The sequence below is a fragment of the Oryzias melastigma genome, linkage group LG15 (genome assembly GCF_002922805.2).
Source record: "Oryzias melastigma strain HK-1 linkage group LG15, ASM292280v2, whole genome shotgun sequence".
Taxonomy (NCBI): Eukaryota; Metazoa; Chordata; class Actinopteri; order Beloniformes; family Adrianichthyidae; genus Oryzias; species Oryzias melastigma.
In genome coordinates, this window is record NC_050526.1 from 9,852,277 (window position 1) to 9,878,264 (window position 25,988).

The 25,988-nt window shown below is 39.1% G+C and overlaps 1 long non-coding RNA gene across 1 annotated transcript; it reads right to left on the minus strand.

The window, feature by feature from the left end:
* Positions 1-12,335: 12,335 nt before the first annotated feature.
* Positions 12,336-14,380, minus strand: LOC118599707. Its single transcript, XR_004949162.1, has 2 exons — positions 14,174-14,380; positions 12,336-13,967 (listed from the first exon to the last, which is right to left on the minus strand). It is a non-coding gene; the product is annotated as an uncharacterized LOC118599707 (long non-coding RNA).
* Between the last annotated feature and the right edge of the window lie 11,608 nt (positions 14,381-25,988).

Below are 25,988 nucleotides of genomic sequence, written 5' to 3' on the forward strand. Positions count from 1 at the left end.
CAGATTGATGGATGTTTTTATGTAGCAGTGGTGAAGATTTATGCTAGAGAGACACAGAGCTATCATAATCAGACAGGGGGATCAGGGGCGGGGCACCAAAAGCCACGCCCCCTCAGAGGAGATTTGGGAAACAGAGGCTTCAGATCAACATGGAAAATGGCTTTTGAAGACATTTAAGTTGTGGGATTTTGGTTAAAAACTTCATAATCATCATTAAAGCACTACTGGGAACATTTTCTTAAATAAAAAAATGGTGGGGACTTTAATGTAGAGAGCATCAATGCTAGTTTTTTGCAAAGACTTGTGCAAAATTTCTAGTGAACTCGATTTTGTAATTGTAGATTCGGACTGCTCTACAACATGGTGAACGCAGCATAAAGTGAGTAGGGGAGGAATCTGGACATAGCCATTGTTAATTCTAAAAAAAAAAAAACTTGTTTGGAGCAAGTGGAGAATCTCTTTTATTATTTCACAATATTTATTCTACTAAATCAATTTTATAAAATATGTTAAACTTCTGTCTTTCCTTCTATATGCTCACATTAGTTACTGTGTAAAGTAAATTGTTTCTTTTTAAGCATTTTTTGTCTTTTCAACTTGGCTGCTCCACCTTTCAGCTTTCAATGGGGACATTCACAGACTGACGCTTGTCTGAAACCCCAACACAACCATTCCGTTTGTTCCAGGGAGAAGAAAATGTGTACAAATCTGTTCAGCTTTTCAGAGAAAAACAGAGCAGATTTGATTGAACACTGAGGTCAGACACCCCGCGTCTTTTGTTTGGGTTGTCCTCCATGTGTTCTGAGTTATCAGGATCTCTGACTTTTAGCACACTGAGAAACAATCCACAGTTTGGTGTTTAAATAAAAACTGTAGAGCTTATCTTTAATCAGCTATAAAAGGTCACTAATTGCGTGTTTTGTCCTCACATAAATTGGAAATTAATTAACCCTTTAATACTGGAGTTTTGTTCTTTGATTTACGTGAACTTTTCAACTATTAACACGATAATTCCAGTAGATTCTGAAGGAGAAAAGCGGCGTTTCTCCTTCAGAATCTACTGGAATTATCGTGTTAATAGTTGGAAAATTACAGTATGTTAAAGATTTTGTGTTTAAGCGTCACTGGAGATGTTAAACGGTAAAAAGTCAGTGTGCAGTCAGGTTTGGTGAGGACTCGTTTCCCTAAAAGCTAAAAATTGGATAAACAGAGGATTGACATTCCTGCGCCTCACTCTCAGCCTCCCCGGTCCGCCTCACGTTCCATCTTTGTCCTTTAATCAGCTAAACTAAACAGTGCAGTGAACTTCCCGTCCATCTGGGGCTGTGCCCTCCCCTTCCTGTCCGTTATCTCTGCCATTACCCAGCGCATTGTGTTCACTTCCTGTTAGCGCAGCCTGAGAAACAATCACGGCGGGGAGGAAGAGGGGTTGAGGCGAGGAGAGGCATAGCATGGAGTTGGAGTAGCTGAATGGGAGGAAAATGGTGGATTTTATTTTCTAAATCCAAGACGACTCTGATGGAAACTGGAAATCTGACGACAATTATCCAATTTTTTGTGTTTTAAAGTTGTTAAATATGTTGGTCCACGTCATTTAATGATCTTGGAGAAAACAAGTGATTGGTGGAAACACGTTTTTTTTCTTTGTTTGAGGAAGTTAATCGAGTTTAAAAATTAGCTTCTTTATTTCTTAACCCCTTAACACCTGTTGTCTAAAAAATGTGACAAATCAAATTAGCTATAAAATCACCTAAATGTAGCATTTACTTAAACACAAGTACAAATCTTTTTTCATAGCTGGGAATAAATTCAGGTATTAGGGGGTTAAGTATACAGTCGAACAAACACATTTCGGATCACATTTTAAACTTTTATGCATTGGTGATGTTTTTAATAACTCAAATAGCAATGTGTATCATTCAGACAGTAATCCTCACAAAGCAAAATTGGGCAGTTTTTAAAGATTTCTTTTAATCTTAAGATAGTTTTATATACAATTCTTATTTTTTCCCTTTAAAACCAAAATGTGGTGGTTCAGATCAAAATGTAAGTTTGCTGACATTTTCTTATGTGTATTTTACTTGGTATGACTTGTATGTGGAAAAAGTTGTGCCTGAGCGCCATATTTGGTTTCTGTTTTTGCCTCATTTCTGTTATTTTTTTGTTACCTTGCTTTATATTATTGTTTTTAACTGTTGTAAAAAAGGGAGGATTTTTTTATCACAAAAAAGTGTTTTGGGCATAAATGAATAACCAGATAAATGTGAGGTTTGCTGCTTGTGTCCACTTTGATTAGTGGCTGAACCAGCGCACACAAGTGAGTGTCCAATTAAAAAATGGCAACAAAACACATTTGTGTAAATAATTTTGGGTCTGTAAGGGAGCAACATGTGCCTTTATTCTTGAAAAAAACAACAGTAATTCATGTTTTTTAAATAGGGAACACAATGTTTTTTTATCTTGTTTTTTATGGTGTATAGCTACTTTTAATTATCTGACATTTGGAATTGTAGAATCATAATAAACATGCAAATGTTTTCAAAGTGGTTCTCTGTGTTTCATTTAAAATCTTCACTTCTATTTGATCATTTCATATTCAAAGTAAATACGGTGAGTGAAATGGGTTATATGGATACAACTAGAAAGCTAACCTCAGTTACTACATATAGCAGAAACATGTTTTGAAACACTTAACACAAACCTACTAATAGTTTTGACAAAACACGAGTCAATTCTTTGCAACAGTCATTTATATTACTGATTTGTTGTTGTTTAGGTTTGACTTTATGCTTTAGCATAACAAGAGCTTAAGTACACAGTCTGATTAATATCATGTTTTTGGCGTCTTTAACATGTTTGTGTATCATTGTTCTGATCATGGAGTACATTTAAAAAGAAATTTTACCTTAAAATTACATTTCGTTATTCAAATTTTTACACAAAAAGCACAATAGAAACTATTGAGCAAAGAGAACACAAATACAGTTATACTTTATTGGTGAGTATAGTTTAACTCTGCAAGATAGAAGATTATTCAATAATTACTCCAGTTTGGCAAAACTTTAATTAAATATTTCTCCTCTGAGTGAACAACAGATGAAATACTTTTTGTACAAAAGTTTGATACTCAGCATGACTTTGGGCAACCAGATATAGAAACTAAAAACTGTAAATGAATATGTCATGTTGTAAGTGGGATTATTTTAGATATAAATTTAGACCTCAATTGGTGGATGTCTTTCTTATAAAACTAGTGGTCTTTTAATAGTAATAGCGTGTCGTTTTGGGAATTTTCTTGGGGAAAAAAGTCTGTCATGCACTGAAAGATCATCCACCGTACGTCTGCATGTAAAAACTTCATCAGTCTTGTGACACCCAACAAATGTTTCAGGTTAGCCGTCTGATCCCTGGGAGACTTACACTGTGGGGGTGAAGGCGTGGAGCTGGAAGCAAAAATGGTTAACAGCTTGTTTTCATACACGGTGAGATCACCTATCGGTTCGTGCCAAATGTCACACATGAGGCCATGTAAGGAAACCTCAAGCCTTATTCTTTGACATGAGATCACGTGTGACCCAGAGGACATCCTGTGTTTTCGTCTTTCCTAACACGAAACATAGTTGGGGATGGAAGTTTGGAGAGGCCAGACGTCCATGTGTCATCATGCTGTAATTGATTTTCAGGAGGGCAGAAAAGCAAACAACCTATAGGTGAAGTGCTGTCTGACTTTAGCTCTTTGTGTGACAAAGACAAAAAACATGCAAACAATCGTATATCTCTTTACTCCTGAAGATTGGAAAGTGGATGTGGATAAAACCTGTTTTAGATTCATACGAGTATTAACACCACTGTTTTACACACTTCAGTTTAACACTGAATGCACTAAAACTACTGCAGTACCAAAGCTCTTACAAGCTGAATTCCTTTTTTAACAACTGCCTTGTTAAAGGGTAACCAAACAGGAAAGTTGGAGGCTGACTCCACCCACAGCCAACATTTCCAGTCAGAGGGTCGGGGCTTGGGAACAGGACTGTCATCATTACTGGAGCTGAAGATCATAATTTCCCAATCTTACATGGTTTAACCAGTCATAAAATTCAACTGTAATACCCCAATTCGACCTGTAGGGGGCAGCACACAGACGGTTTTTGACTTTTTTCAAGAATTAAACAAGTTTATTTTAAATTATCAAGAAATGTGCTATGTCTATCAGATTGCACTTTAAAGCCTCATGAATAGAAGTCAACAGCCAAAAAAATAAGATTTAGGGTTTTGTTATCCTTTAAAGTCTAATTTTACAGCATAGGTTTATGTATATGTTTTACATGTTCATTACTTTATTTTCTCTTCATAATTATTTTGGATGAAGAATACATATTTTTTTCAAAGATTCCCTTTGGTTCGATTAAAGTTCAAATTAGTGCATGACCATTCTTCTGATTGACAGAAGAAAGTACTTTGCTGCCTCAACAGTCTACTTAGGGCAGAGGTGTTCAAACTTTTAGCAAAAAGGGCCATATTCGGTGAGGTGAAAAACTATTCAACTTGACATTCTTTGAACTATTATAAAAACACTAAAAGCAAATGTAAATGATACTTATAAAGTGTTTTACTACCTTCTCATTCACACACACATTCACACCTGCTGCTAAATACTGGCACCAATCTATAACCATAAGCTAAGTTGAAGCTTCTCTGAATTTTCTTTCTCTGACATGGATTTTAATGGCCTTAAAACATAAAAGGCACAATAGTTTGGGCAAAAAGAAAAAAAAAAAGTTAACACCCCCTTGCAGTAATGGAATCACAACAGTTGGGTACAGCATGCACTTTGATGTAATTTTACAATGAAATATGTACAGTATTCTGTTTTATTTATGTCACACTGTGTCATACTGTAGACTGAAATGCAGTTTGAGGGAAAACTTTTGCTGTATTCCACAGCATGCATGCCATGAAGTATCACACTGTTTAAAACTGCAATGCAGTGTGGGAAATATAAAAAGGAGAACTCATATCTGGGCAAGAAGTTTGTGATTTTTAAAGGAACCCACTAAAACAAGTAGCATTATGTGAAAGTTAAAAAGTGCAGGGTTTAATTTGAAAATCAATAGATTACAACAGTTTCATCTGCAGCCTGAAAACAGACCTGCCACAGAGTGTATGTCAGTTACACAGCTATAAACTCTGTATTTGTCTTCTGTTTTTAATACTAATATTGAAGTAGTAGGTCCAGACATCGACCACACCCATTTAAGCAGAAAACCAACTCCTGTTTTATTTCAACAGATCTTCACTATGAAATAATAAAAATATATTTCTGTATGTGTTGCCCCAAGGCAGCACATTTTGAAAACTGCATTTATTATCTTTGTGAATTTAGTTCAATAAGGACAATGGTTTGATTCCTGAAGGGCTTAATGAGCAATCAACAACATCCTGTGTAGGTCCTTGGGCAAAACCGTTTTCACTAGTGCCTACAGTGAAATACAAGGCATGCTGGATCTAGTCAAAAAGGGTCACCTTGATGAAAAATGGGCTTCTGGAAGACAAGGGAAATGCAAGAACAAATGTTCTGGATTTCCTCCAGCTTGCCTAACTTTGATACATCACTAGAATGAACATCATGCACTCCTGACACCAACCACAGTGGGAAAGTGCTACCAGAAAGTCTCCAGAAAGCTGTAAATGAGGTATTCAGAGTGATCCCTGAAACCGATGATCTGATATACACTTCAGAGGTACAGCCAGATGCCCACAACTGAAGCACTACAAGATGCTAAATAAAAGCACCTGGCCTTAACCAGCCCTCTCAACAGGTGCACAAGTGGCAGGGAAGAAGCAGCAGAACCACCAAGACTCAAAACTGAACAGATCTTTTGATGTAGACATGCCTAGGATACCACAAGGGTCACACAGAATGGACTGTCCCTCTTTGTCGTGGAAGCAGAATTCTATCTGTAAATGTTCAACACACTGCTTTAAAATGTGACCTTCGTTTTAACACTTCTTCATCTAAACATTCATCTGGATCAGAGAAAAGCTTTCGTCCCACCTCCAGCCCACCAAAGCAGTCATTTCCCAAATCTCCAGCCGGATATTGCTTTCCATGTGCAGTCAGTTATCCCACACAAGTTCAGCATTCATTCCAAGGAATCCACTTGGAATGATTGTAACCTCGAAACAGTCCAAAGCCAGAACTTAACTGCTTGTGTCAGACCTGGAAAAAAAGTGCTCCATCAGAACAAACTTTGGTACTTTTAGAGGCCTGTTCACTGTCGAATCATTTCACGAATGAATAGACAAATCTACACACCCTCAACTTTTATGACTACATTTGGATAACAAGATGAGTAGATGACCTGTTTCTAACAGTGACCAGCAATTCCATTTCAGAGGCTACAACATCTGCTTTCAATTTCATACTCAAAGACACGACAAAGGGAATAAGGTGATGGTATTGCTTCTTTATGCAACAAATACATTTTGAATGGAAGGCCATTGTTCTCATCAGCCTTTTAATTTGACATTTATAAGTAAACAGATCACCGAAAAGTAATTGTCGCCTGCTCAAACTGTGTTGGCGTCTTACAATTACTTTGATATCATGTGCATACCTTGTGCATAGTTAACCCTTGTGCTGTGCTAGGTATGTTAACATTAAAAGTGGGGTCATCTGGATTCCACAAGACAGGGTGCTGAACCTTTTTTCAAGGGTTTTTTAGACTGGTGTCTGTGGCAGACATGAATTCATGTCCACCTTTCTCATGGGAGGGATCTCACATCAATGTAAGTGTGGGGTCTTCTGGACCCTATAAGAGAGCACAAGGTCAATAAGGAGCCAGCACTTGCTAACGTCATAAGCTGGTGACATGGTATGGGCGGCCATGGTGCAGAGACAGAGCAATCAACTTCTGATTGGAAGATCGCCTGTTTGTTTCCGCCCAGGTTTTGAAGTGTCCTTTGGCAAGACACTGAACCCCACTTGCTTCTGGAGGTTATAGGTTGGCTTCAATGTTAGGTAGTGGACGCACAATCAGTGTATGAATGTGTGAGTGAATGAGACAGTGACTGTGAAGTGCTTTGAGCCTTCAAGAAAGTAAGAAAAGCATTCTGTTGTATTACCATTAGAAGTGTGTATAGGGCACAGTATGAGAGCTTCACTCATATGTTACAAGTGTATGTAACTTGCAGTATTTTTAGAAATACTGCGTAAACACTTACCACATGCACGACAATGGAACGTTTCCTTTCATGATGTACATAAGCGTGGCTAACGCTTCTGACATGGTTACACTTGTAACATGGCTAACACTTCTCACACGGTTAACGCCTCTAACATGGCTACACTTCTAACGTGGCTCATGCTTGCAACGTGGCTAACACTTCTAACATGGCTACAATTCCAACATGACTAACGTATCTAACGTGGTTAACATTTTTTACGTGGCAAATGCCTCTAACGTGGCTAACGCAGCTGACGTGGCTAACCTTTCTAACATGGCAAACGCTTTTAACGTGGTTTATGCTTCTAACGTGTCTAACACTTCTAACATGGCTGTACTTCTAACATGGGTCATGCTTGTCACGTGGCTAACTCTTCTAACAATGCTAACGCCTCTAACGTGGCTAATGCTTCTAACGTGGTTAACGCTTTTGGCGTGGCTAACAATTTTAACATGGATAATGCTTCTTAAGTGGTTATGCTTTTAAGGTGGCTACGCTTCTAATGTGGCTAATGTTTCACGACATTCCATTTCTTGACGTACCTAAAGGTGTTCAGACACACTTCAAGATAAAACACACGTGCTCTCTCCTTAAGATGCAGCCGTTCCTCTCTAGGACCCTTCATGGGTCCAGACATCCTCTATCCTCAGTACCCGAACAGGTCAACCCCCCGTATGATGGTGTGTTACTACGGCATTGGTCAATACTCCAGACCAAATTATGAACTCTTGCATTTGAATGTTGTTTCTTCACTGTTTTGTTACACGTCTTTTCTGAGAACTTTGAGATCTATGAATGACAACCAAGATTTCTGCTTCACATTGTTGTAAGTTGTCCTGTTAAGGCTAGTACAACCCCCGTGACCCCGAAAGGGATGAAGTGGGTTAAGAAAAAGGATGGATAGAAGGACTATTTTAAATCTTTATATTGGAAAAAGAAAAGTTTCCTTTTTTCAAGCTAGAGTCTCTATACTCTGAGATGCAGCTCATTTGTTTTATTAGATTTTCTATGCAAAGTCATTCTCTTTGTCAGGAAGAATAGTTCTTTTAAAAAGCTTCAAAGGTGCAGCAAAGAGGAACAAATTATCCTGGCGTGAATTATTCAGGATAGCTGGGAGATGTGATGGATGTCTGAAAGAAGTAGGGAGACTGAGAGGAAGAAAGGACGGATCATGTTCAGAGAGAACAGACATACTTTTCTGTCTTCATTCCTTCTTCTCTCTGCTAACTTTAGTCTACTTGTGATGGTGTTGGTGACCAGCAGACAGACACATACTAAACACTGATATGCTTAAACGACACAAACCAGACTACTAAAGTTAGGCATGCTGAAGCCATGAATGCGATTACATGCAGACTGCTAGTGGATAATCCTTTGAAGCTTGATCAAAGAAAGTCTGAAGTGGGCTGCGTGTGTATTTACACGCAAAATGAGCCGCTGTTTACATGACTACAGCATATAATCCTGTTACGAAATAATGTGTCTTGATATGAGCACTTAAGATAATGTGTTCCGAGGATAAACAGCATAGATATTTGTGAGAAAGTGGCACAACATAGTGTGCACACTCCGTTTAGTACATTTTACGATTCAAAAATGACATTTTGCATGACTTGTGACAACACTCTTCATTTATTACTACATTTATCCATGATTCCCTCTAAACATCCCACATCTCAAAGCTAAGCTACACATTCTTAGGCTTGCTGGATTATGAGGAAATATCAACCTTTTTAGCTAACAGATGTAGCTCCACCAAAATAAACCCAACGGGCAAAAGACAGCCAGATGTTGTCACTAGTGAGCAGATGAATCAATTCATGCACTGGTACTGTGTCAAACCCCTTCGGTCATTTATTACAGATGCTGCTTCTGCACTCGGGCAATGTTCAAACCCTGGAAACCACGACTTGATCTCTAGATTTTAAACGACTCTTGAAAAATGTAGGAAATGGCGGTCAAATCACCTTAAAGGAGCAGATAAAGAAGTCTGTACCTTTCCCCAAAATTCCTCAAGCTTTTACAATGAAATTTTGAAAAATGATGACTTATTGTATTATCTACAATGTAAAAATGTAGCTATTCTTCTAACGGCTAATTCTTCTAACATGACTAACATTTCTCTCGTGTTTAATGTTTCCAATGTGGCTTATACTTCTAACTTGGTTAATGCTTTTAACATGGCTACGCTAACGGGACTAACCCAAATCATGTCACAAACAAGCTCTACTGGGAAAGCAGTTAATAAAGTCTGACAAACATACATACAGACTTTTCTCCACCTCTTTTGCCTCGCCCAATGCACCTTATAGTTCTCTGAGCCTTATCACATAGTCTAAGTTTGAAAACAGACCATTCTTGTGCCTCACAATCCGATGTGTCATTTAGTGTGGAAAATACGGTATATAGACGTAAGGGAGAGAAAACTAGAACCTGTTATTGAAAAATTATTATAAAAACATGTTAAGACAGACGATAAAGTAAATTAAGAAGAGCTACAATAAACACAAGTTTGATCCAGCAACGTATAAACCTGGTGGCAATTTTTAAATAGATACAGATGAGACATTGTTTTCACTTGGCTGAAAAACAATATATACATTTTAAAAATGTAGTATTTTCTAAAAAAATAAAAATAAAACTTGAAATGTTCTTATCTGCATTCTTGTTAACGAGAGTGTAAGATTATAACACAAATGTTTAGAACACTGAAATAACTCCAACATAAAAAGATTAAAAGTGAACATTTTTCAAGTACTCAGAAGTAACAGATTGTTTTTTTTTTTTTTAATCCTATATCTGACACATTTTGGATAGGTTTATTTCTTTTCATGTCCAAACAAATGTTGCCGTGGGTCAAAATATGATTGATATGTTGAGGAAAGTGGAAGTATTATGTCTCCACTCTGTGGCTGAATGTATGAACTGCAGTCTTTTTCAAACATTAATCTGTTTTAGAACATAATTTATTGTTACCACAAGGGTGAAATGAGGGACACATTGAAGAGGGTTACAGTGGTCCTGATGATATACCTGTGGAGGTATGGAAGTGTCTAGGAGAGATGGCAGTGGAGTTTTTGACCGGGTTGTTCAACAGGATCTTAGGTGGTGAGAAGATGCCTGAGGAATAGAGGAGAAGTGTGATGGTGCCCATTTTTAAGAAAAAGTGAACATTTCCTTTAGCAGTGGTATGGTTTCATGCCCTGAAAGAGCACTACAGATGTAACATTTGCTTTGAGGATGTTGATGTTATTCTTACATATAGTCCCCCTGCCTTTGCTGCGACCTTTTGGCAAAACATCCCTGTAAACACCAGCATGTTGGACAGTTATCCCAAAAACTGTGGGACACTATGCTTCTAAACAGCATTTGCACCATGTGTTTATTTGTGCGTGTGGATTTTTTCATGTGTAAATGTGTAGTTATGCACACCAAAGCAGCTCACCTGTAAGTGGGCATTTATAACATTGATGAAGTGACTTTAGTTGACTATTTTAAATATTTTCCTCTCCATGTCTAATGTTAGTTGTTTTACATCTGTACATTAATCCCTTTCCCTCTTTACCCGTGTTTCCTCTCTACCACACGTTTTCTCTGTTTTTTTTTTCATTTGATTCAGGACTTAATAATATGGCTTCAAAACTTAAATCGTAAAGACATGACACTTGTTTTAATTCCACTTCCTTATTCTCTTTACTTCATCGTTTCTCTTTTCCTTTGGTTCCCTGAGGTCTGCTCCCATCTATGCGTCAAAACAGGGTTAAGGAAATAGAAATTTGGACTCAGTGAAACTATTTTCAAATATAAAGAAAAAATGAACTTGTTAGTTTTATCTGCTCCTGGTCCATTGTTATGAATAATAAAAATACTGGTGCTCAAAAACACAGTTTTAATCTTAAATTATTTTTTATGTCTTCCAAACACCAAAAATATATTATTTTTATTGAGCTGATCTTTAAAGGTTTAAAGACCCACTCCAATGACGATTGTGCTTTTTTAACATGTTCTTGTGACATTTTTCAAAAGATGGAGGACCAATATTAAGAAAATGAATCTTAAAATGGCATTTCTGAGTGTTTCTTTATTCAAATTGTTGTGAATCATGAGCAGATGACAAAATGTCATTTGAAAAAGAGCATTCTCCATTCTGATCATCCACCTGCAGACAAATAGATCCATAAACGTCTTTGTTTTCCTCGTCTGAGCTGGAATCTGGATCACAACCGTATGACTGGATTGCTCCAACATTAATCATCATTTTAGTTGTAATGCTAATATTAGGTTGGGGCTGTAAACTAGTGTTAACAAAGGGATGATGGGAAGCTTAAGCCAGAACATGTGAGAAAAGCAGAGTGAATAAAAATGGAAGGGTGACGAAAGCACTGGACCAGAGATGTCAAACTCAATCTCAAACTCAAAGGGCCCCAAATCCAAAACACACCATAAGTCACAGACCCAACAGGATAAAAACGTATTCAACACTTTAAAAAAAACATTTTTAACTTTAAAAATTGAACTTTTTAATATAACTATGGACAAAAACAGGCAGGATTATTATTCCAGAGCAAATCAACTTAAAATAACTTTCAATATTTTACTCTATAAAAATATACTTTGTCAAAATTATAAAAGTTAGAAATACGGGCAAGATAACATCAGACCATTAGTAACAATAAAATGATCCGGAGGGCCAGATCCGGCCCCCAGGCCTTGACTTTGACACCTGTGCACTGGACAGATCTTTACAGGACAGTGATTATTGCAAGATCTCAAATGCAGATGGAACAGCACTGACCTAGTAAGGCACTGAACCCCTAATTAACCGTAACACTTGAATTAAAACACCTGTTTTAACTAATCACCTTTACAAAAAAAAGACACAGAATCAGTCAGTCAGAGGTTGTGTCCGAATTATTTAGTGCCCTGGACTTCAAAGGTAATTCGGACACGATGATCACTACTTTTCTTTTCTTTTTGTTTTTTTAAACTTATGACGTCACTTATTTCAAGAAGTGAAAATTTAATAAAAGCGAACATTTCACGGCGTTTATTTATGACTCCACTGTCTTCTGATTGTGAAAATGTGGATGGATTATAGAAATATTGCATTTTTTTTTTGTTTGTTTGTTCGAAATTGTTCAACCGCAATGTATTGTGGTCTGTATCCGCTAATCTATTGTACACTGTGAAGTGTCAGACAGTCAGTACACCCCCCACTTCTGCCTGGAAGAAGGTTCCTCAAGCAGATCTACTGGAACAGAGCTCCCTCTGCTGGTCAAAAGTAGACATGACACTTCACCATGTTTTATGAAAAACCAACTTCTGAGTTTTTAAGTGCATTATACTGTTCATTCCTCACTATAAAGAACCCCAAAGGAATATTTTGATCCGTTTACACATTTCTGAGTAATCCTCCCATACCCATGAAAAGGAGGGGGCTCTCACGATCTGACGTCACAAGGAATTTCCTATGGGGGAGCTCAACACGTGTTGTGTCCAGTTCTTATTAACAGTCTGAATGTTAATAAGAACTGGACATAACACGTGTTGAGGTCCCCATCATCTGAATAAAGATCAGGAAAACAGCAAAAAGTGTTTTTCTGATGAAATATATCTCCACACATCTACAGGAGAGAGGTGGCTTCACTGGTGACTTGGTGTGAGGACAACAACCTGACCCAAGATCACCAGGACTCCTCTGCCCTCACTGCAGAGCATCTACAAGCACAGGGTCCTGAGGAGAGCTGCTTCCATCATCAGAGACCCCACCCACCCCCATCGAGGTCTGTTCACTCTCCTTCCCCCTTTAGTTATCCTGTAAACATCCTTATCTTTTATATTTTTATCTTTTTTACTTTTATCTATCTCTTCATGGCGTTCAGAGTGAGCTGCAAAGTAAGAATTTCATTGTTCAGGGAAACCAGTTTCTTTACTGTGCATTTGACAATAAACCCTTTGAATCTTGAATCTTATCTCAAAGTTATACTATTCAAAATAGATCACTTTTAGCTTAGAAATGTTGATTAAATCTGAAAAAAAGCACAAAACAACATCAGTCGTTTTCACTTAGACGTCACATCGCTTTGAGTCTGTTTGTCCTCAGCCTCCAAAACCGCTCCATCCAACATAGACTTAAATACTTGGTCTCTTTAATACTGTTTTTATTTGAATATTTTCCAACATCTTTGTAACTATTTTACAGATTTTTTTATGCACTTGTGGGATTTGAAGCTTTACTCTGTGATTGTGCACTTTGGGCCTCGAACTCACAGCGACCGTTACCAAGACGATTGCTGCCCTCTTGGGGCCTCTTGCTGGCGTTCAGAAGATGGCGAGTTCGAGGTCCGCCTTGGACAATCAAAACAAACAATTTCAGATGGCGTCAATTTTTACAGAAAAATCTGAAACATATTTATAAAGGTGTCTGTTTCTATGAACAAACCTTCATTAAAGCCTCTTTTTTACACAAATCAGAGCTGCTTGTTCAGAAAAAACACAAACTTTTTATTGAGAATATTTATTTTTTCAAATCAAATGAACTTTCATTTCCCTCTGAATCTTTTATTCAGTCTTTTTTCCTCGAGTCCTTCCTGCAGCTGCACAGTAATGGCAGCATTGCATGTGCGCTCATACGTGCTGCAGGGTAATGCACCACCTGTCGGTGGGCTTCTGTCCCTGATGGGGGTCCTGGTTCTGGTACAGCAGCTGCTGCAGATCCACTGTCTTCCTCCTCCTGAAAACTTTATAAGTTAAATGACTTTAGCTGACTGCAGCTTCCAAATATTCCTCCCTAAAGTCATCAGGATGATTAGTGTGTCTTTGTTGAGTGTTTGTGTATTTGTTAAATGTCACTCTGAAAGTGAAGGATCAGTTTATTTAGACTCAAAACACACAAAGCTCTGATGTTTCTGTGGTTTTGTTAAAGTAACTGGATCTCCTCTTTTACCTGCAGTAGATTCAGAGAGCCAGTGGATCAACGGTTGGAGTCCTGCTGGTGCCGCTCAGCCCTCCACCTCGACTCTACAGGAAAACTGAAGCTCTCCAGATATGAATTCTTTTTCCAGTTTGTCAGTGTAAAGCAGTGGAGTCAAACTCAATCACACAGGGGAACAAAATCCAAAACACACCTGAGGTCGAACAGGATAAACATTTATTGATCACTCTAAAACTACATTTTAAAAATTTAAAACTGTAACTTCCAACATAATAAACTAGATATATAACATTATGTGTGTTAATGCTAGTGTGAATGCTGTGAGCTGAATTTGACTGCTGAAAATGCTAGTGCTAATAGCTAAAGATGCTAAAGTTGATAGCTGAAGATGCTAGTGCTGATAGCTGAAGATGCTATTTGCTGACAGCTGAAAATACTGAAGCTGATAGCGAGCTAAAATATTAGCTAAATGCCTAATTAGCCTTAAAAACAAAAACAAAATTACCTTAGCCTAGCCAAAACAGCTAGCATTTTGCTAAAACATAGCAAAACTTAAAAAAAATAAAGAAAACGGAAAAAAGCCAAAATTAGCCAAAACAGCTAACGTGTAAATTGTAGCCTAACTCAAATTTACCCTAAAAACTATTAGACAATCCTAGATTAGCCATAACAGCTAGCATGTAGCTGAAATATTAGCTAAACTCCAAAACAGCCTAAATAAATCTTAGTTAATTCCAAAATAGTCCAAAAAGCTAGCAGAATGTCAATTTTTAAAACTGTAACTTTTTAACATAATTATGAATAATAAAAATGCAGGAATATTATTCCAGAATAAATCAACTTAAACCTTAAATAACTTTCAATATTTTACTCTCCATAAAAATGTATTTCTTCAGAATTATACAGGTTAGAAATGAGTGCAAGATAACATCGGGCCATTAATAATAATCAAATAAAATGATCTGGAGGGCCGGATAGAATTACCCGGAGGGCCGGATCCGGCCCCCGGGCCTTGACTTTGACTCATGTGCTGTAAAGGATGCAGCTGAATGATCTGGTGTCTCCATTCTTGAAGGTCCAGCCTCCGGTCCTCCAGGCGCCGGTGGAGTGGAGGACGAGGCCGTCCAGAAGGTGTCAGAAGGTCAACATGACAGCAGCTGTCTGTCTCCAACATCTCAGAGTGTCTGATGTGTTCCATTAACACAAACATCACCAAACTCCTTTCTGTTCCAGAGAGCCAGGGAGCCTCAGAGGAGAGGAGACCATGAGGGGCCTCCAGCAAAGCAGCAGCGTCTGGCTCCTCCTCCTGCTGCTGCTGCTCCGCCCTCTGCTCCACAGGTGAGCTCTCCACGTATGAACGAGTTTGTCCAGTTTGTCATTTGATTGAGCAAAGTAACAATGTAAAGGATTCAGCTGATGATCTTTGATTCTTGTCTCTTCAGGTCCTGTGGAGCGGAGAGGTCCATCTGGGAGGAGTCAGAAGGTCAACACGACAGCAGCTGTCTGTCAAACTCCTGATGGAGCCGGAGGGAGACCAGGAACCTCCGGCCAAACGGCGGCGTCCGGGAGCTGCTGCTCCGCCCACCTCCAGCTGACCTCCAGCATGCAGTTCACCTCTGTGTGAACTCGCATTCCTTGTTTGTTGTCTTAGTTTAAACTGAACAGTCTTTATTTATTAGATTGTTCAATGTTTTGTGTTTTACTGTTTATTGATAAGTTCCCTAATAATTATTGTATTTCTTGGAGGGAACTTTTAAAATATTTATTGTTTTTCAGTTGTTAGATTTGTGTTTAGATGTGTTTATATTTTGAATTTTACTGAAGCTAAATGTTCTTTTTAGCTTTAACCTGAACAATCTGCACATTTATTGTTTCTTTATTTATTGGTCAGTTTGTTCAGTGTTTCATATTTTAGATTAGACTTTTAGATTTCATAGGTTTCCTTTTCAAGTTTTCCTTTTTTGAACCTGAAGATCTTTGACGTGATCTTTCCAGATTTTTTTTAAAGCATGTTTTTAGAGAAGAAGCTGAAAACTCCACAGTGTTTCTTTCAAACATTTGAATTGAAAAAATGTCAGTTTCTTTCTTTTTGAATTCTTCAGACGTTTTCCTTTGGATAGAAACATGCTTTCCCGTCTGGACCTGAAGCAGAAATGAAGCTTAGTCCTATTTTCCTTTAAAGCAGCAGCTCCAGATTCAGCCAAATTCTTTGTCCTCCTAGCTTCTCCTGCTGGTCCTGCTGTGCTTCAGCGTCCAGCAGGACTAGGAGGTTCCAGCACAGCGGGTGAGGAAGAGGCTGCAGGAGGGAACGCTGAAGGTACGACTCTGTCATTTCCACCTTTGTTAGCAGCAGGAAGGAGAGTTTTAGAAATCCAACACAGACTTTTCCCTCATGAGGTGAAAGCTGTTCAGTTCTTTGGTTAAATCAACGTTATTCCATCAACACATTTCCTGAAGAGAAGACCAGACGCTCAGGAATTCTCCCTCCTGGTCGGCTCCTCCTCATGTCTCTGATGGTAACTTGAACTCTCTCATCTTCTAGAAAGGCTCAATCTGACTGTTAGGATCTTCACCTGAAGTCTTCAGTTACTAAAGAACGACCTCGTTTCCACAGGAGAGCGTGACGCCGCGGTGGAGAAGGATCCAGACGTCTGCAGGACGGAGATCAGGAGTTGATAAACGTGGACTGATGTCAGCAAACCTGTAGAAACATCTTCTGGAAACCTCCACACAGACACAGGGAGGACGTTTCTGTGCTCTTCCAAGACGTTTCAAAGTCCAGAGAAATCTAAAATGTCTAGAAATCAAACTAACTTGAAGTCCACATAAATGTAAATCTTTTGGAAAGAGGTTGAAATGTTGAACTCCTGTAAGACGTCTCTACCAGGCCCCATTGAAGGCGTCTCAGGTCTAGATAACATGGCAGAGCTCTGGAGACAGCTTTACTCCACCTTATTCAATTGAAAATGATGGTTTGACATGGGGGAAGGAGAGAGTGATGGACACATTGGAGTAACCTCACACCGACTGTCTGAAGCCATCAAAATGCTCCGTGATAACAAATCCTGTGGCCCAGATCACATCACCAGTGAGCATCTAAAGCATGCCGAGGCTTTTCCCGCTTCTTCCCATTTGTTTTCCTGGTTTTTGACTCATGGGGTTTTACCTGAACATGATGTCTGGAATGATGGTGTCCAAAGACAGGCAGGCTTGACAGTATTGACAACTACAGACCCATAGCATTAGTCAGTGTCCTCTCTAAGGTTTTAGAAAGAATTTGATTACAACGATTTGATTTCATCTGCTGATAATCAGTTTGGTTTTAAAGCTCAGCATGGGACAGACACCTGCATGTTTGCATTCAAAGAAATAGTTAATAAGTAAAGACAGGATAATTCTTCTGTACTTATGTGTTTTATTGATGCATTTGACAGAGTTAATCACACCTAACTTTATTCCAACATGAAAAATAATAAAAGTACCACGGTAGATTAAGACTACTAGCCTTCTGGTATGCCATCCATCTTCCTCCGCTTCATCCGGGACCGGGTCGTGGGGGCAGCAGTCTGGAAAAGTTCTCTTTTTAGTGAGAAAACATTGACTTCTAATGCTCCTGCACCGCCCCCTACTGGACCATAGAAGCAATGACATCACATCAAACAATAATAAATACATTTCTGGGGATAATTTGTTCACAGAGAATTTAAACATTCATGTAAGAAAAAATGTATTTGAACTTATGAACTTAGACATTACTACAGAGCTGCAAACTTTTCATAAAACCTTGGAGAGAGAAAAAAAATCACTATGGTGGCAAGAAACGAGTCAAGTGTTGATTTGTGAAAGTGTAATTGTAAATAAAGCACCACTAGGTATAAAAAATGATGAATTAAAAAGTAATAACACAATCAAAAACTTTTTAAAGAGTAACTATTGACTATAAAAGAGAACTGGACTGAGTGAGTGTGACATAGAAAAGGGTTTACTTCTGACTCCAAGGACATGGATTCAATTTAATCGCCATTTTTCCACAATATGGACACCGCCATTCAGAGTCACATGAGGTTATAAGCAGTTATTGGTCTAAGTTATTAGTGAAGTTATTCTAAGTTAGTCAACATTTCTATGGCAACGACTGTCTCTAATCAGGAGTGAGCCCCCATCCACTGATAGCAGCTGTGGAGAATCTGTCGAGCATTTCAGATGTTCATCGTGTGGGCCAGGGGGCGTCGCTTCCATCGATGCATCTGATCAGCCACTATAGAAGTTGAATATCTTACAATAAAGAAAGGTCAAGGGGAAAAAGGTTTTGCAAGAAGATGTTAAAAAGTTATCAGAGCAACAATGATTATTCTGACCAATAAAATGAGAAACAGCTGTTTATTTGTCTAAAGAAGTCTATGAGATTTTAGCTGTTTGGAGTCTGCAGGAACTTCCTCTAATGTGAGGAAGACAAGGTCACTCAGTCCAGTTCTCTTCTACATTCTATGAGAGCAACACATACATTATCCACCTGAATAACTCAAAAACAAACTGAAGTACATACTCATATCAAGACGAGACATTTAACAGTAATAATGATCAAACTCTGGCTCCCACTTAAGACATGGCTCAAGGTCTTTAGCTTTAAAGTTCCATCCAGGACCAAACTGGTCTTGGTTTTGTTTAGGCCCACTTTACATTTGAGTGGAGCAGAACCAGAACCAGAACCAGCTTTGTGGTGACGGTAAACATCTGGACCAGTCTTGCTCCTGTAATCTGAGAAATAAATCACATAGTAGAAATAATCTCTGAATGTCCCACTCCAACTTTATATGTTTTTATTGTAAAACATTTCAATGATCTTTTGATTGTGATTATGCAGTTTAGCCTCATTTTAAAATACATTTTAAATTGAAGCTTTTACTGATATTTAGAAAATAATTCAAACTCAGTTATTGATGTGAAATCTGAATTTGAACTATTCTGATCCAGATCTCAGAACATCAACGGGTCTTGATCTTAACGGGTTTTCCACCTGGTTAAATAATAAAATAAAATAAATAAAATCAATCTTACCTGTGATTATTAATATTGATATGAATGAACTCCAGGAATAAACATAGAGTCTTTAGAAATGAACTGATCCAGAAGATTAAACTCTCTCCAAAGATCCATAGATCCTCCTCTATGAAGATGAAGGGGGTGAGACGCAGCCCCCCTCCGCGCGCGCGCACAGTGCAGAAAGCCCATTAGTTCTGTTCAATGGGCAGCCTGTCAGAAATGAGAACGTTTTAAAATCACACTTAGTGTGGACTTGCAACGCGGGCATCTCACGGGCACGTACGGATCACGCGCACAAGCCGTGCGTAAAGCATTTGCACGCGGGCAGGGGCTCGCGCAATGCGCGCACCTCACTAATGACTGGAGAATGACAGCATCCGCGACACCAAAGCAATTCAGACGCGCACGCTTGCGAGTGCGGCTCAGCAGGTGGTGGCTGCGCGCACATCCGCGTGCACAATAATCCCCACTATAGTAACTGACAGTCTCTGCTGGCATCATTTACGGATCTTACGAAAGTTTATTCAGCATAAACAGATTATTTTGCCCGTTTTAGCATCTGCTGAAATGAACAAACTCTTGATCTTCTTAGCAGCGAAAAGCTCCGCATAAAAATAATGAAGAATGTTCCAGAACCGGGTTCGAGGCTCCTCCCGCTTTCTGGCAGTTCAAGTTCCTAAATCATCGTTCAAAATATATTTTAGCATATTTAATCAAGAATACTTTGGAAAAATAAATAAATAAAAAAACTAATGCTGATATGTGCGCATGCGTACAACCGGGGGAGGGGGAGGGGGGGGGATTTCGTGTCTTGGAAATCCCCGGATTTATGCGCATGCGCACAAATCCCATGGACACTACAATGACGTCATTTGACGTGGTATTCTTGTCAAATGACACCAGAGAAAAAGTTCTTATTCTTGGTAGCCGATCCAACTGCCAGCACTTCGTTGAAGCCCCTCGCCGAGTAAAGTTCTGAGCCCCGTTTTACATTGAAGATATTTGAGATCCTTTTAGTATCACAACGTATCTTTGACGTAAAATTATTCTCAGAATGTCGGACGCTGAATTTGAAGTGCAGGTTAAAACCTTACTTCCGAGCCACGTCGCTCTGTATGTGGTGGAAAAGTTCCTTGGAGAGGGATCTTTTGGAAAAGTGGCCAAATGCAGGAATTTGACCACAAACCAGGAAGTTGCTATTAAAATCATAAAACCTTCGAATAGAAACTCAGGCTTAGCTGAATTAATTGCTCTAGCTGAAGTTACCAAGCTCGACGCAGACAAATACGGCTTGATCCAGTTCATCGACTGGTTCGAGTACAAACGCCACATCTGCATCGTCTATGAGTTGTTGGACCAAAGCCTTTACGACTTCATGAAAGTTCGTAAACACCGCCCCCTGTTAATCCACGAAATCAGGACCATTGCAAGGCAGCTGCTTATTTCCCTGAAAGGCCTGAAAGAAGTCAACATGGCCCACTGTGACATAAAACTAGACAACATCATGCTGGTGAACCAAGCTTCAGAGCCTTTCAGGGTCAAACTGATCGACTTTGGCTTGACTAAGAATCCTGGAGACATGCAAACTGGAACTTTAATGCAGAACCTTCGTTTTAGGGCCCCTGAAGTCATTCTGGGTCTGCCCTTAGATGAACGTGTGGACACGTGGACAGTTGGCTACGTTCTCGCCCTGCTGTACACGGGATTTCACATCCATCCAGTGGACTCGGAGTACGCCGTCATCAGATCTTTGACGATGAAACAAGGAATGCCTGACCAGGAACTTTTAGACCAGGGCTGGTTCACCGACAGGTTTTTCACTCTGACTGAGGATAAATCCACACGTGTCTGGAAGCTGGACACAACTAAAGAGCAGATGAAAAAAACAGGGCGAGAGGTCAAATTGAGTCGTAGCTGCTTGTCCTTTGATGACCTTAAATATTTCTACCGAGATAAGACAAAGATGAGTGAGGTGGACCTGTTCCTCAAACTTCTGTGGCAGATGCTAGAAATAGACCCGAACAAACGCATCACTCCAGAAGAAGCTTTGAAACATCCATTCTTCACCATGGAGCAGCCCTCTGCTGACTCTGAGAGAAGCAAGTCTCAAGAGTCTGCATCCAAAGAGGTCCACCAAAAACCTAAAAAGACAACTGTTCCTCAGGAACCAGCAGCTGCTCCCCAGAAAAAATACAGGATCAAGATCAAGGGAGACGTCCAACAACAACAAGATCCTGCAAAAAACAACACTCAAGCTGGCTCAAGAAAGAGAAAACGATGTGTTGAACAAGGTCCTGAACAGTGTTCACCAACTGAGAGAGCAGTCAAAAAATCCAGGACTGAGATTAAGTGAGAAGTCCTCCAACAACAAGAGGCTGCAAAAAACATCTCTCCTGCTGGCTCAAGAAATAGGAAACGCTGTGTGGAACAGAACCAGGACCCCAAACAGAGTCCACAAACTGAGTCACCAGCTAAAAAGAGGAAAACATCATTTCTTCTTCCAGCTTCAGGAAGTTCATCTCAAGCAGCCTGTCATCTCAACAGTGACATATGACAGTGATTGTTGCTTGTATGCCGCCCCCCCCCGGTCCATTTACATATTGTAAAATCAATTCGTCCACTGACTGCCAGGTCTACACTCTGTGGAAACCACCATCCCCAGAACAGGGTCTAAAAACGGGCAGCACGTCAGTCTGTTGGTCAACATGGTTGGCTGACAGAACCGCGTCTGCGTGGGTTTTCTCTGAGCGCTTTGGTTCCCCCCAATTTTATACTTAATCTACTCAAACCAAAAATGATATTAGACAACCAGGACACTTAAGTGCAATACGAACAATGAATAATGTTCATATATTTATCCTATCTTACATTTTTATTCTAATTTCTACTTTATTTTATGATTTTGTTAGTTCATTGACCTCTGTAATAAACCTCAACTCGAGAGCTGCAAAAAAAAAAAAAAACGTACAAATGTTAATGCACTCTCTTACTGAATCTTATCCAAAAACAGGGGCAGCACGTCGGTCTGTTGGTCAACATGGTTGGCTGACAGAACCGCGTCTGCGTGGGTTTTCTCTGAGCGCTTTGGTTCCCCCCAATTTTATACTTAATCTACTCAAACCAAAAATGATATTAGACTACCGGGACACTTAAGTGCAATACGAACAATGAATAATGTTCATATATTTCTCTTATCTTACATTTTTATTCTAATTTCTACTTTATTTTATGATTTTGTTATTTCGTTGACCTCTGTCATAAACCTCAACTCGAGAGCTGCCAAAAAAAAAAAAAAAAAAAAAACGTAGAAATGTTAATGCACTCTCTTACTGAATCTTATCCAAAAACAGGGGCAGCACGTCGGTCTGTTGGTCAACATGGTTGGCTGACAGAACCGCGTCTGCGTGGGTTTTCTCCGAGCGCTTCGGTTCCCCCCACTTTACAAATGTGTTAGTAAATATTCTGTGACCTTTACACAAATGTAGACCTAAACTGAATTATTCAGCTTCCAGCTTCTCGATATTGCTATAGAGTTAATATAATTAACAGATACAAATAAATAATATTAACTATAAATTCATGAAAAAAAAGATTTAAATAGATATTTAAAATGATTAAATCAAAAGTAAAAAACATCAGTCACCAAATTTTTTAGGGAAATAACTCAAACAAATCCTGTGGTTTTCTCCGAGTACTTCGGTTTCCCCACAGTAATTCTTAGTAATTGGCCAGTGACTGATTTAGTCCCCTTCCTGAATCACTACGTTAACGTCGTGGAGGGGTTTGCGTGCCCGAATGAACCCAGGAACACGGCTCCTGGGGGACGGGCCAGACTAAGGGTGATTCAAACCAAAAACATTTTATTATATACAGTTATTCCTCCCAACAAGAGTCACCAGGACCTGGACCAGACTGAAAAAAGTAAAACGTTAGTTTTGTTCCACCGTCCATGTTCGGTCAAAAAAACCAAAGGTACTGGTAATGGTACGCCTGCTTTAGCCGGTTGGGGTTCGATTCCCTACAGTGTCCAAACAATATTTTGACTTTCAAACATGAAATGTTGAGCATTGCAAGCGTAAATTTAAGAAGTAGTGAGATACATTTTCTAATTACCTATAAATCTTTTGAAGAAAACATAAATCTTAACACTTAAATAGCTAAAAGACTGAAGAAATGTTAGCATGATGCTAATACGTGTCATGGTGCCTCTGTCAGTCTCCTCCCCCTCTCCTCTCCACCGGGCTGCTGATCACCCCCAGCTGCAACCACTCACCTCATCACCTTGTCTGCCTTTTAAGGAGCTCCTGGATCATCATTCCTCGACAGTCCGTTGCCCCTGATGGTGCATAGTTGGTCACCACGTCTAGTCACAGTTTAGCCACGTATTTGTTAAGACTCTGTCTAATGCTTGTTCTACTCACCCTCAGGAATCTGTCACCACGAGTGGTCGCTAATACCAGCCTCAACCCGGATCCCTAGCTTGGTCTTCTCTCCAGCGGTCACACCACGAGCCTCTGCCTCTGCTCCGCGGACCCTCGCCTGGAATCTACCTCTAACTCTGTCCACGCCATACCTACCTCATCTCATCATTAAATCCTTTACCTGCCACGCTCGTCTCTCGCTGTGTCTTTTCCGGGTTCCAGCGTCTGGAAAGTGTTCTGTAGTCATGACAATACGGGGGCTAATGCATATTCTTTTTCTTTATTTGAATTTGAATTTTGCATTTTTCAGACATTAACTTTTCTTCAAATTTGTTATTCAAACGACTATTTTTCTTGTCCGCACAAATTAATATTTTAGCATATTCAAGTCCTACAAATAATATCTTAATAATACATGTATACACACTCCAACACACACCCTGTTCATCATGAATATACTTTGTTTTTGCAGATCAGTTCAATTTTTATTTAAATTCATAAATATTTTCATACATTTGATATAAAATGATATTTCTGCAGTGAAATATATTTGGCAACTTGAAAAATGCAGAGAAAAACTAAAAGTTTTCTCATTTCAAATGCATTAAAAGAGAATTGTTTGCAACCCTGTTGTTGTGCTTTTTTTGAAAAATTAAACAGTTTTTTAAGTGAACAATTATGGATGTTTATTAAGAACTCAGAAAAACGTGAACAGTGTTTCTGTGACCTGAAATTCTCCACAATAACACAGTGCTGTCGTCTGTTTAATCTCCATGAAGTTCATGAACAACATGAAGTATTCATAGTTTGAACACGATAAATAAAACTTTATTGAATGCTTGTGACCTCAGTAGTAAAGTGTGATGGGAACATCTTTGAACCACTTTACAAGAAACTTTTTGGGAAAAAACTATCCTGAAAACACATGACATCACTGCTGGTCTAAAATAATAAATATTTTTGAACAACATTTGTCAAGAATATAAAAGTATGAATCCCTGTGTAAACGACAACTGAACCTCATTTTCATCTCAGCTGCAGGTTAGCTGACTCAGCAAATACAAAAGTAGTTCAGAAAGTTCAGTCAAAGCTGCTGTTTCAGGTTGAACATTTGTTTTGTGAATTGATCTTAAGGTGCAGCATTTACAGTCACTTTTTACTCCAATTCCATGCATTGAGCTATTTCATTATTGCACTTTGAACTCAGATATTTCTCTTTTTTACGGTTTTCAGTCGGTGTGTTTCAGTGGACTGTGTGGTACCCAAACAGATTGTTCCTGGTGTTCTGCTGCGAGCTCGGTCGAACCGCCGCCTCCACGGCAGCAGCAGCAGAATCCTGTGGGTGTTAGAACGGAGAGTTGATCCCCAGCTTCGTCTCAAACTGCAGCTTCTGTCTCCTCTGGTAACGAACCCTGAAAGCAAAGGACAAAATTCAACCCAAAAAATCCAGTAAATCCACAAAATCCAAGAATTGACATGAAATAGATATTTAGGGGATTAAAGTTGCATTTCTGAGTATTTCTTTATTCAAATATTTGTGATGTAAAGGCTGGAATCTCTCTGAAGGTTCCAAATGCAGACAAATAGATCCATGAACGTCTTTGTTTCCTTATCTGAGCTGGAATCTGGATCTAAACTGTACGGCTGGATGGCTCCAATATTGCACTGCTAATGTTAGCTTGTGGATGTGAGGGGCTGTAAGCTAGCAGGACAGAGTATAAACGGATAGATGATGGGAAAGGGAGCGGGCTTACCCCACACCAACAGTCCTGGCCACAGCTCAGAGACAAATTAATTAACGATTTTAGATTTTGGCTGAAAACAACGTCGTCACAATTAAAAGACCACTGGAAATACTTCAATAGATCCAAAGATGATCAGAATGGATCTTTAAAGACTCACACGGCTAGCGCTGCAGCTCAGGTGCGATGCTGGAGCGTTATGGAAGTTTTTTAATTCCATCAGACTCAGATTTTTTTTTCCCCTGAATTTTTATTCTGCATTTTTTTAGCCTCTGAATTTTTATTCTGATTTTTTAACCTCTGAATTTTTATTCTGATTTTTTTTAACCCTTGCTTTTTAAACAGCAAAATTTTATCCTCCCAAAAATATTTTCTATCTTAAAAAATATGTGCTTTTAATTTCGAGACTTAAAATTTCGATAGGTCAGAAATTCAACATAAAAAAATTCGGAGTGAAAAACTTTGCCCAAACAGTGTCACCAGAGCAAGTAGTCGATCCAGGATCACATCGATATCCAGCCAATTAAATCCTGACACTGACGTGACGTCAGCGTTTGTTTTGGTCTCTTGAGCTGTGTCTGAATTCCTTCCGATGCAGCGGCCTTCGCGGTCGCCGACGGC